Consider the following 11763-nt stretch of genomic DNA (forward strand, 5'->3'; position numbering starts at 1 on the left):
AGAACAGTATAAAGAAATTTTGGAGTTATCATGCAGTATCTTGAACGGTTCTCTGTGGAGTTCATGCAATGAGCCACTTGTGGTGCTGTAGGGGCCTCCCACAGACCTGCAGAAAAGGCCTTGGCTTCAAAATGCAGGTCTGGTATGATCTGACCACCCAGAATGTGTAAATTATGTTTACAACTTAATAAGTTAGGAAGGAATAAAGCTAAAATTCTAATGTGTAGCATTTTCTCAGCTGCAAGACTAGGCTAGGGCTCACAGTTTCCTAGCTGAAAGGCACACATCAAATGAGGGGTGGGGGGGGGGTCTCAAGAGGCAGGCAATAGTCACACACACAAACACACACTCATACTGTTTGGTTAGTTGATTTTTGAGACAGCTGTCTCACTTTATACCCCAAATTGGCCTTGAGTCTATTTGATCCTCCTATATTAGCTTATCAAGTTCTGGGATTATGGGCATAATTTACCATGTGTGGCTTGTAATCAAAGATTTTATTATAGAAATTCTCTAGACTCCCATTCTCTAACAATATACTAGGAATACATACTGCCAACATACTATTCTACTTTAAATTTTATAAATGATTAGCCATTTGAATTCAACATATTTTGTAGTGAAAATTAATATGGACCACATGCTTGAATTCATTTTGGGTTTCCTGGAAGGCTACAGATCTTATCAAAACCTTTCTAAAATGTGTTTATTCCCACCTTTCTCAGGACTCAATGGGGATGACATTAGCCATCTTTTGCTACTTTTACCCTAGCACATCTTGTAGTAGGTGCCTATTGTAGATAGAAGGTTTTGTGGTTGTATTTGTGTCCCAGTTCTACACTGGAAGTCTTGTCTGGTTAGAAGAGATGCCTGTAATTATAACTATATCTATATTCTCATAAAACAAATGTTATGAACATATATATATGTATATATATATATATCACTCTGTCTTTGAATAATGCTCCTAAAATATACATCAAACTCATAGGTATATGTAGGAGTTAGAGATCCTCTAGCCAATGAATCATTAGCCTCATGAAAAACTACTGGTGAGTATTGTTGTATAACTATGTCATCTAAATTGAAATTTTGCTTTCTGAGCAGAGAAAGGCTCATAATATAAGGATATAACAGAACTTATCAGGTTTAGGAAACTCAGACTTACACAGGCTCTCTCCGAGGTTATAAAAAGAGTAAGCAATGGCTTGGGGAGATAACACTGTTTTTCATTACAAGTACTCTAAGTTGTATGGGAAGTTCAGGGAGGTAGCTATTGTGTGCTGATACCCATTCTGGGTTGAATTTATTGATGCCCCAACTGCCTATTAGTCACCTATAATCCTGTAAGTAATACCTCACCTCAGCTATACTTCTGTGAGTAGCTCTGAGAAACTCACTTGTTCACTAAGTTAAATACAATTGTTCTTGTTTCTCATTGGTGTTCTATCTGGGGTGAATTGATGTTTTTTTCACATCTCCCAAGAAATTTAATATCATTGCCTAAAGGAATAATTACAGTGAGCAAATATTTGGGCCATTCACTCATTTATGCACTTTGTTAACCCATATTTATTGTCCCTAGAGTGTTAGATCACTTTGTCCACCTTTCCTCATGATCCACTTTTTCTCCATAATTGTGCTGCCTCCTGATGAATTTGCAGTGCCAAAGATATGCTATGTATCCACTTATGGAAACTATCACTTTAGAGTATCCTGAGTATTTTTGCTTTTTTGGAGATGATACCCCTTATCTTGATGGATATACAATATTGTTGGAAATGGTAAAGAAATGGTCATATGCTACCCTGTGTCTACTTCTCCCTGGGGTGGACTGGCAGGAAATAAGTTTAGCCAGGCTGCTGGGTGCAGGCAGGATCTTTGTCAGTGGTGAGGTGAGTGCATGGGTAAAGAATACACACCTACTGGCAACAACTTCAGAGAACTGGTTCAGGTTATTGCTGTGAAACAATAGCTATTTATACCTTTGTGGGGTGAGTCGGGGCTATAGAGTTGAGTGCACATCATTGGCTGGGGTCATGACGCTGGGGATGCCGAATTTACATAAGGAGGAATTCCAGGTGCTACTGGACATAATCTTATAAAGGGAAAGGAGGTTTAACCTTGCTATGGGATACTTGACTTCCTCTGATGAGACAAGGTTTAGGGGCACAGGGCTATCTGTGTCAAAACATGCAGGCATGCAGGGCTATGCTGATCTCAGGATGAGATTTCAAGGGTTTGGACACTTCTCAACCTCACTCTTGCTCTGGACCTGCTCCTTGTCCCATAGCTCACTGGCCCCATAATCAGATAAAGTCTTTGTTTTCAGAACTGACAGTCCAATGGATAGAGGACTGCACAATAGGATGGACTATTATGTGGTAGGTGAGTGATGCACTAGTATTCAGAAAGAACCAGTTTTTCCTCCTGGCAAATTCTTTCCCAGACCACACACTCAGAAAAGGTTTTCTCAGTCACTGGAAGATAACACCCATAGTGAGATGACTGGAGTATACACGTAAGTCATTTTGAACCAGGTGGGTTTTGGATAGTTTCAAAATAAAAAAATACAAAGCCTGTGGTTATGTCTCAGTTATAGATAGTGCACTTAACATGTACAGTGAAGAATGCTTGCTTCTTCAGTCCTTCTCAGCCCCAAACACCAAATGCTGATATTAGCAATGAAATGGCTAACCTCAGTCTGAGTTTCCCCATGATGTTTGGAAGACACATGTTTAATGTCTTAAACATTTTTAAGTAGTAGTCTGAACAGGCAAGAAAGTACAGAATGTTGTTGGGAGAAAAACCCATACTCCCACTGAAAGATGATCAAATATCTTAGATCCTTCAAAACCAGATGTGGACGTTGCGTTAGAAAGGTTTAGCCTGGGTTCACCTTTAAATGGTTAATGCTCATGAAGTCCTTGGCTGGAGGGCAGGACATCTGTGCAGGAAGAATGTGAGGTTGACTGACAAAAAGGAAGCCAAGTTAGATTCCTTCCTGAATAAGGGGCTATATTCAGACTGGCCAGCAGTAGAGTCAGGAAGAAGAAAATGTGCAAAAGAGGCTCTCAACAGCTGCTGTGGCAAAAGGAAACCAGTACTAGCCAACAGCAGTGCTGGTCAAAATAATTATCCAGAGTTTCCTTTCCTGTCTCCCTTCCCTCTGCAGCCTTGTAAGTAGAAGAAAGAAATAGAAGCCAAAGATAAGAAAACAATACACAAACAAGATTCAGCAGAAGCTAGTAGGAGGAGACTGAGGGTTGTTCAGTTCATAAGCAGTTTTGATCTGCAACACTCACATAAACTCTGGTTATGTTGGCATGAGTATGCAAACTCAGTATTTAGAGTGGATAAGGACAGAGACATGTAGTTCCCTCAGGTTTAATGGTCAGCCAGTTAAAACAATTGGTTGAGTTGTAGGATCACAGCATGACCCAGAGGCTCTATGTCTACTGGCATCTACTCATATTCACACATGTATACACACACACACACACACACACACACACACCATACACTAGAAGTGAAGGGTGAGATTGGTTTCATAGAGCAAGGCAATGAGCTAAGAATAGTTATAGAGACATCAAGCATGGAGATAGCAGAGCATGCACTGAGTGGCAGCTGCCTTACACTGTGTTGTAGACCAAAGGATTACACAGGTCTAGAACCTGGGAGATGCTCCTGAGATCAGCTGATTCTTCATGTATCTTTCAAGGCCTCATTAATTCTCTGCTCTCACATCCCATATTCTCTCTTATAGAGTAGCAAAACCAACAGAAACGGAAGCATAGTCCCTTTGCCTGCAAAACTCAGGATATCTTCATTCTTTATAACTAAGTAGCATTCCATTATGTATATGAACCACATTTTCTGTATCCATTCTTCTGTCTTGGGACATCTGGTTTGTTTCCAGCTTCTGGATATCACAAACAAGGCTGTTATGAACATGATGGAACATGTGCTCTTGTGGCATGGTGGGGCATCTTTCCCAAGAAGGTTATTGCTGGGTTTTCAGGTAGATCTATTTCCAGTTTTCTAAGGAACCTCCAGATTGATTTCCAGAGTGGTTGTACCTGATTGTAATCCACCAACAATGGAGGAGTGTTCCTCTTTCTCCACATCCTCTCCAACATCTGCTGTTACCTGAGGTTTTGATCTTAGCCATTCTGATTGGTGTAAGGTGGAAGGAATATCAGGGTTGGTTTGATTTGCATTTCTCTGATCCTGAGTTTTGCAGGCAAATGGATGGAATGAGAAAATGCCATCCTGAATGAGGTAACTCAAACCTAAAAGGATATGCATGGTATGTACTTATTAGTAATATTACCTCCCCCCAAAATTACAAAATACCCAAGATGCAGTCTACAGAACTCAAAAAGCTCAACAAGATGAAGGGCCCAAGTAGGATGCCTCAGTCCCACTTGGGAGGGAGAAGAAACAACCACAAGCAGGGAGGGGGAGGGGCCTGAAAGGGGATGGCAGGAAGAGGGGAACATGATCTGGTATTGGGGGGGAGGGAGGACTAAAGCCCTGAGGGCCAGCAGAAAGAATGGAAACAGGCAACCACAGGAGGTAGGAGGTTGAGGGAACCCTCCAGAATGTACCAGAGACCTGGGAGGTGAGAGACTCTCAGAACTCAAAAGGAGGGACCTTAGATGAAATGCACTACATTGGGCAGAGGGAACTTGTAGAGGCTGCCTCCAGCAGAAAGACAAGGCTTCAAGAGAGGGACGGGGCCGTCAACTCACACTCAAAACTCTAGCCCGTAATTGTTTCTGTCTGAAAGAACTGCAGGGATGAAAATGGAGAGGAGCCTGAGGAAAAGAAGCTCCAACGGCAGACCCAAAGAGATCTCTCAGACACTGGGCCAACAACCAGGCAGTATACACCAGCTGATATGAGGCCCCTAACACATATGCCCCAGAGGACTCCCAGGTCTGCGTTTAGTCAGAGAAGATGTACCTAATCCTCAAAAGACTGGAGGCCCTAGGAAGTTTAGAGGTCTGGTGGGGTGAGGGTTGGGGGATGGGGACATCCTCATGGAGACATGGGGGCAGGGAAGAAGTATGACATGTGGAACAGTAGGAGGGTGGGCTGGGAGAGGAATAAAATCTGGAGTTTAAAATGAATGAATGAATAAATAAATAAATAAATAAATAAATAGAAACACAACTCCTATAGTGATTTCCTAAAGGGAATATGTAGTTAATTATATAATAGTAATTTATAAAAACATTGGCAATTTAAATTTTATCCCTTGGCATCTAGTCAGGAGGAATACTTGAGGAAGATCAGAGTGGATAGACAAATAATAGAACATTTCCCTCACCTTTGGGATGGCAATTAGGTACAATTGTGCTGGTGCCCCCATACTGAGCACATAATTCATATGAGAAACACTCAGATGTAATTCTTAAGAGAAGGGCTTCCAGGCAGAGGTGGCACATGCCTTTAATTCCAGCACTTGGGAGGCAGAGGCAGGGGGATTTCTGAGTTCGAGGCCAGCCTGGTCTACAGAGTAAGTTCCAGGACAGCCAAAGCTACACAGAGAAACCCTGTCTCGACAAAAGAAAGAGAGAAAGAGAGAGAGAGAGAGAGAGAGAGAGAGAGAGAGAGAGAGAGAGAGAGAGAGAAGGAAGGGAGGAAAGGAAAGGGCTGGAAGCATTTCCCTCCATAGATGACTAGAAACTGAGGTAGTCTTCACCCCAATATTAATTTTACTGTGATTCTGGCCATGTGATCATACTTATCTACACACCTGTGATCTTCTGTGATCCTACATGTATGGAATGTAAAACAGGATTTTGTAGTGTGGCAGTATCTTTATGACATGGCTCCACTTTTTTTGTAATGACCTGGCAACTTCTGAAGTCTGCTTCCCACCATATTAAAATGAGCATGGAATGGCAGAGTCTACTTTTACCTGCTGAAATGGTTTTGTAATGAATTCATTTGAATATTTGCTCTCTTTTGCTTTATATTAGGCCTCTGCATGGGAGATGTCTTTCTCCACGTACTCATGAAAATCTCTTATGCATTCACTGGCAGCTCTGCATTGAGTGCTTTAGGTGTGATGTAACTAACAGCTTTTTCTCTTCTGATGTGATTTGTGTCTTCTTATACTAACTTTTACAAAGCATGTATACAGCTTCTATGCTATCACATATCCCACTGGTATCTACCACAATGGCCATTGTGACATCTGCTTGAATCGATCCTGTGATACGGCTTTCTTCGCTGTTGGCATAGTTAAACTTATAGCTGCTATAATTTCCATTTCTTCACTGCCCTGCAAGGGTTGTAATATTCTTTTTGTAATTATGAATATAAACATCTTCTGGGAAGGGATAGCTACACAGTCTCTCTGGGAACTAGACTTCTCTTTCTAAATATTTTAAGTAGAAAGCAGATATGATACCAATTTCTCCATTTTGGATACAAGGGAAAATACTATAATTTGAGATATATCATTTTGTGATTTACATTTTTACCTATTGCCAGGAAATGTGAAAGCACGATGAACACCATTAAGCCTTTTCTTATAACGTGTGAATTTGCTACTGGTGATGGGTGATACAGATGATTCAGAGAGTGCAATTGGAGCCTATGGTCATTTGGAGAGGCTTCCATATGAGATATCTGATGTCTGCCCACAGGTAGTCATGACCTGACTGATTCTATTTGGCATCTCTAGCCTTTCTCTATGATAAAAACAGAGTTGGATTATACCACTTATAAGGATATTCTCTCATCAGTCTATACCAATATGTACTAAAAATTAACTATCACAGGGGTTAGTTAGATAGCTGAGGATGCAAATACAACCTAGGCAGCCTCTTAATTTTGTAAATAGTTTTTTATTGGAATCTAGTTATGGATATTGACTAACATTATTTATGGTTTCTTTGGCTTGCCATAATGGCAATATTGCCCACGTTTACAAGTGTCTCAAAGCTAATAATACCTATCTTGAGGTTAGAGAAAATTTTCTGACTTATAAACAAGGACATCATACCAGAAATGAAATATTAGGCATTTAAGAGACTAATCTTCCACAAACCTGCATGGATACCATTGAATGTACATCAAAAGAACATATTTACTACAAGTAGAATTATTGCCATTTCAGTTAGATCTCAGGGCACACTGAAAGGAAGCTCAATATTCCAGAAGCCCCTTACATTGCCTCCCAGCCATCCGTTCCCTGTGAATACTGCACTAATAATTCATGTTATTGGATCTGCACAGCATGTACTTACCTGGTGATATCTTTATTCATTCAACATATGTTAGAAAATGCATTGTTGCGCGCGCTCTACTGGCCAGGAAGAACGACGCTGCTACAGGATCCTTCTGCACACGTTTATTCAGTCCTGTTTCTTCTTTCTCTATATCTCCCTTGTTTATATCTCCCTTGTTTTTATATCTCCCTTGTTTTTATATCTCCCTTGTTTTTATATCTCCCCCCTAATAGTAATCCTCTCTCGAATAATAATCCTCCCTCTAACCCGGGCCTCTCACTCCTTTTATACTCTCTCTCATCCACGAACCGCAGGCCACGCCCCCTCGCCAGTCACGAGGCTTCAGCTAATCAGGGCAGCAGGGGCAAATCTCCACCAAATTGGATTCACCTGTATCCTGGTACACCTGCGCAGCACTCAAGATGTTTGTGTCTTATATGAGGAAGTCAGGTGCAAGTCATATGACTTAGCTGCAGTCTCTGGCGCCTTTGGGACTGCCGCCACACCCGCTCCCCACAATGCATCCCATGATGAGTGACTAAACCAGTTTTCTGGAAGGGAGAAGGCACAAAGAAAAGAATGTCTGCTTTATAGCAGTTTTGTTTCTGTGGCTGCACAAGTGTACCCGTCATGCCAGATTTCACAGTGCCAATTTGTCATATCTAACTGTGCAGTTAGAAAGAGGGGATGTCATTGTTTATGTCAGAGCATATAACTCACCTGTGTGTATTATCAAGTTACATGGTTGAGAGAATAGTTGTGTGCAGCTTACTCTCATTTCTCTTTAGTCTTTCATAATGGGAATGTGACATTATATCATGATGTTTCATCGGTTATGTTACTGATAAATACACATCAGCAATCTCTCCTTTGTGGCTTTTATGAGTACTGCAGCCATTGACATTAAGTATAAATCTTTTGGTAAACATATATCGTTCTCTGAGTTAGCTATATCCCTGGTAGTGATAGAGAACAGTCATGGATATGAATTTGTTCAGCCTTAGGACACACTGCCAGCAAACCAGCTCCAGCTAGTAGGTCTGGGAGTCTCATTGCTTCCCATTCTTGCCCAGACATGGGGCTTTCAATCATTTTAGTCATTTAAAAAACTCTGTGTCATATAACATATTTTCCTTGATCACCAGTAGATTATTTTCAGATGTTATTTGACACTTTTCTTCCTTTGCATTTTTCTTTTATTTCTTGTTTTTACAGTACTGTGTAGTTTAAAGCCATAGTGTGAGTATAAGGTTCTTATAGTTGTATGTACCTATTGAAATGGATTTTAATGAGTGTCTTGCTTTTGAGTTTATGAGTTTAATAGCGGAAACATAGAAAGTTTGTATTTCAGACAGTCTACATTTCACTTATGGATTTTGGTTTATTTATTATATTAAAGATGTTTCTTCTAAAACCATCTAAAAGCCCTAACAGTTTACATTTTATCTGTGTAATTCATATTTGTGTAAGGTATCAAGATGAGATCCAGATTTTTGCACTTTTTGAAATAACCATTCTTCTTCATGGTACTAAAAATATTATCTTTATAAAATATTAGATGACAAACATCTGAGATCTGTTTTGGGGCTGTCTTTTCTTTCCAAGCCCAATCATATTCACTGTACCAACCCCACACCTTCACTATCTTAATAACCACATCTTTGTGACAGGCTTTCTATCTGCTAGTGTACATTTCCAAGTTTTGTCCCCCTTTCAAGATGGCTACTTGGCTATTCTTGGTTCTTCACATCTGTCAGTTTGGATAAAAATAACTGCTGGATTAGTGGTTTGGATTTCACAATTTATAGATCAAGTAGAAAATAATTGAATTATTTAAAGTATTGTATTTGTCTTCATTTCGATACTTAATTTTGGTATTTAGACTAGATGTCTTATCATACTAGATTTACACATAGCATATGATATTTGAGATACTATTTGTAATTATATAACTTCTGTGTTCAACTGTTTATCACTAAAATATATAGATAGAACTGAATGAGATAGAAGTTATAGAAATAAAACATGTATGCCACTTTTTTGTTTTGTCTGGCCATGATGGATAGATTTTTAGTAAAATTTGCACAGAAGAAATGATAGCAGCCGCTCTTATCCTGTAGCTAAGTTGAAGGGAACTGTTTTAGAATTTCACCACAGATATCCTTTGTCCGCTCTGAATCCCTTCCTCTTTTTCCATAAGGACATGAGCTGAGCCAAATCAAACCTTCAAGAGGCACACAGCTGTACTGTGCTCTTTACTTGTCTATCCAGAACACACACATTTACATTAGTCTAATGTTTCAAAAGCTAAGGAATTTTTATGTTAAGAACACAGAGATGGGCGTGGTGGTGGCACACACCTTTAATCCCAGCACTCGGGCGGCAGAGGCAGGCAGATTTCTGAGTTCGAGGCCAGCCTGGTCTACAAAGTGAGTTCCAGGACAGCCAGGGCTATACAGAGAAACCCTATCTCGAAAAACAAACAAACAAACAAACAAACAAACAAACAGACTTACTATAATTGATAGAAAATAAAAGAAGAATTCTAATCTCTGTGTGGATGAAACCAATGGTGCTGCAAATTCTACTTTTAGTGAAACTTACTGCCAGTCTTTCTAAATGAGTAAAACAGATACATGGAAAGCCCACTATGTTGTAGGAAGCATCTTGTCAGAATTTATATTATTTTTTGTCCTGTATGAACATAGAAATCAATATTCTGCAGAAAGCCTTCAATATGTGTGTATATCTTCCAAATATGCTACTCAATTATTTGCAAAGATTGCTTTGTACCACTCAGATGTTCTTTAACAAAGCAGTGGACTTCTTGGTCCATTACTGAAAGCACACATTACAGTGTCTGGCTCAAGCTCTTATAGGAGCAAGAAAAAGTATATTATGGTAACTTGCCTGTAAGTTGTCCACTGCTTCACTTATGTCCTGGTACTCACATCTTTGCATACTCCCATGTAGTGTTAAGAGCAGCTGACATATATAGCACTATGGCTATTTCCAAAATGAAAAAATATGACTGAAAATTTCCATGCTAGGTTGTGAAACACATGTGGTTTTTACCTTTCTCTACCCCATATTGCTTCCTATAGGCAAACATACTGCAGCATGAGGATATAAAGAGCTTTGGAGAATGTTTCCATGGTGAGTCTCTTTGGTATCTTGCCCATAGCCACCACCACACTACCAGGCATGTGAGTTATTGTACTGGAAGTGGGTGCTTAAGTGTTCATCCATTCATCAGAAGATAAAGCTCCAGTTCAATTCGATTGCATTGCCAAGAGACAATCTCAGGTGAGCTTTTATTGTTTTCATAGTATTGGCTGGAAGAGTACAAGCTGGGCGTGGTGGCACACACCTTTAATACCAGCACTTGGGAGGCAGAGGCAGGCGGATTTCTGAGTTTGAGGCCACCCTGGTCTACAGAGTAAATTCCAGGACAGCCAGGGCTATATAGAGAAACCCTGTCTTGAAAAACCAAAAGGGAAAAAAAAAAAAAATAGAGATTTACTTAGGCTGGGAATATCTCATGGTACTGGCAGGGTCTACTAACTGTATCACAATGTAGTCACAGATGTCACTTTGGGAGATAGAGTACTGTTCTAGCCTTAGCTACTTCTCTTCCCTTGTCAAGTCACTAGGGCCATCAAGAGGCTCCATTCTCAAAGGCCCAACTGCCCAAACCATTAACATTATTTTGGATATTCTCCAAAACACAAGCTTTAAAAGAATACATTCAAAAATGTAGGCAGAAGGGAGCCAGAACCACTGAGGTAAATTGCTTTGTGAATCATTAGCCACATAAAAAATATCAAATTATGTTATACATTTTTTTTAGGATGTTTAAGAATAAGTTTTCCAGCTGGGTGTGGTGGCACACGCCTTTAATCCAAGCACTTGGGAGGCTGAGGCAGGTGGATTTCTGAGTTCGAGGCCAGCCTGGTCTACAAAGTGAGCTCCAGGACAGCCAGGGCTATCCAGAGAAACCCTGTCTCGAAAAACAAAACAAACAAACAAACAAACAAACAAAAAAATAAGTGAATAAGTTTTCCATGCAAAAGTAGACAAGTTTCACCTTCAAGAGATCAGTTCTGAATTTGGCAATGAACATCAGCATTGAATTCAAGCAATATAACATAGAAAGTGGCAACTAAATTTTGCTTTTTAAGAGTCCGAGAAGACTCATTTGTTGATAGTCTTGCAATGAAATGCATAACAGAGGCTGCATAGTAAAGCCTTTGTCTTTCCAGTTAAACAACAAGTGTGGAAAATACAATGGAATGAAGTAAAAGAGTTATATTCATGTTGAAACAAAAAGAGGAAATTCCTATCATTTTGACAAAGAAAGGACGAGTCTGGGGAGAATTAGATGAGGGAACTGAGGTTAGAAATTTCTGATTTCTCTACCAACAGAGTTGTGTCACATGATGCTTTTGGAAGCTGTCTTATGAGAGGGTATGTGACATTTTGCTGAAAATAGATACTTGAGCGAAAGAATATTAGT

This window comes from Mus musculus, chromosome 10 (assembly GCF_000001635.26).
Source record: "Mus musculus strain C57BL/6J chromosome 10, GRCm38.p6 C57BL/6J".
Classification (NCBI taxonomy): domain Eukaryota; kingdom Metazoa; phylum Chordata; class Mammalia; order Rodentia; family Muridae; genus Mus; species Mus musculus.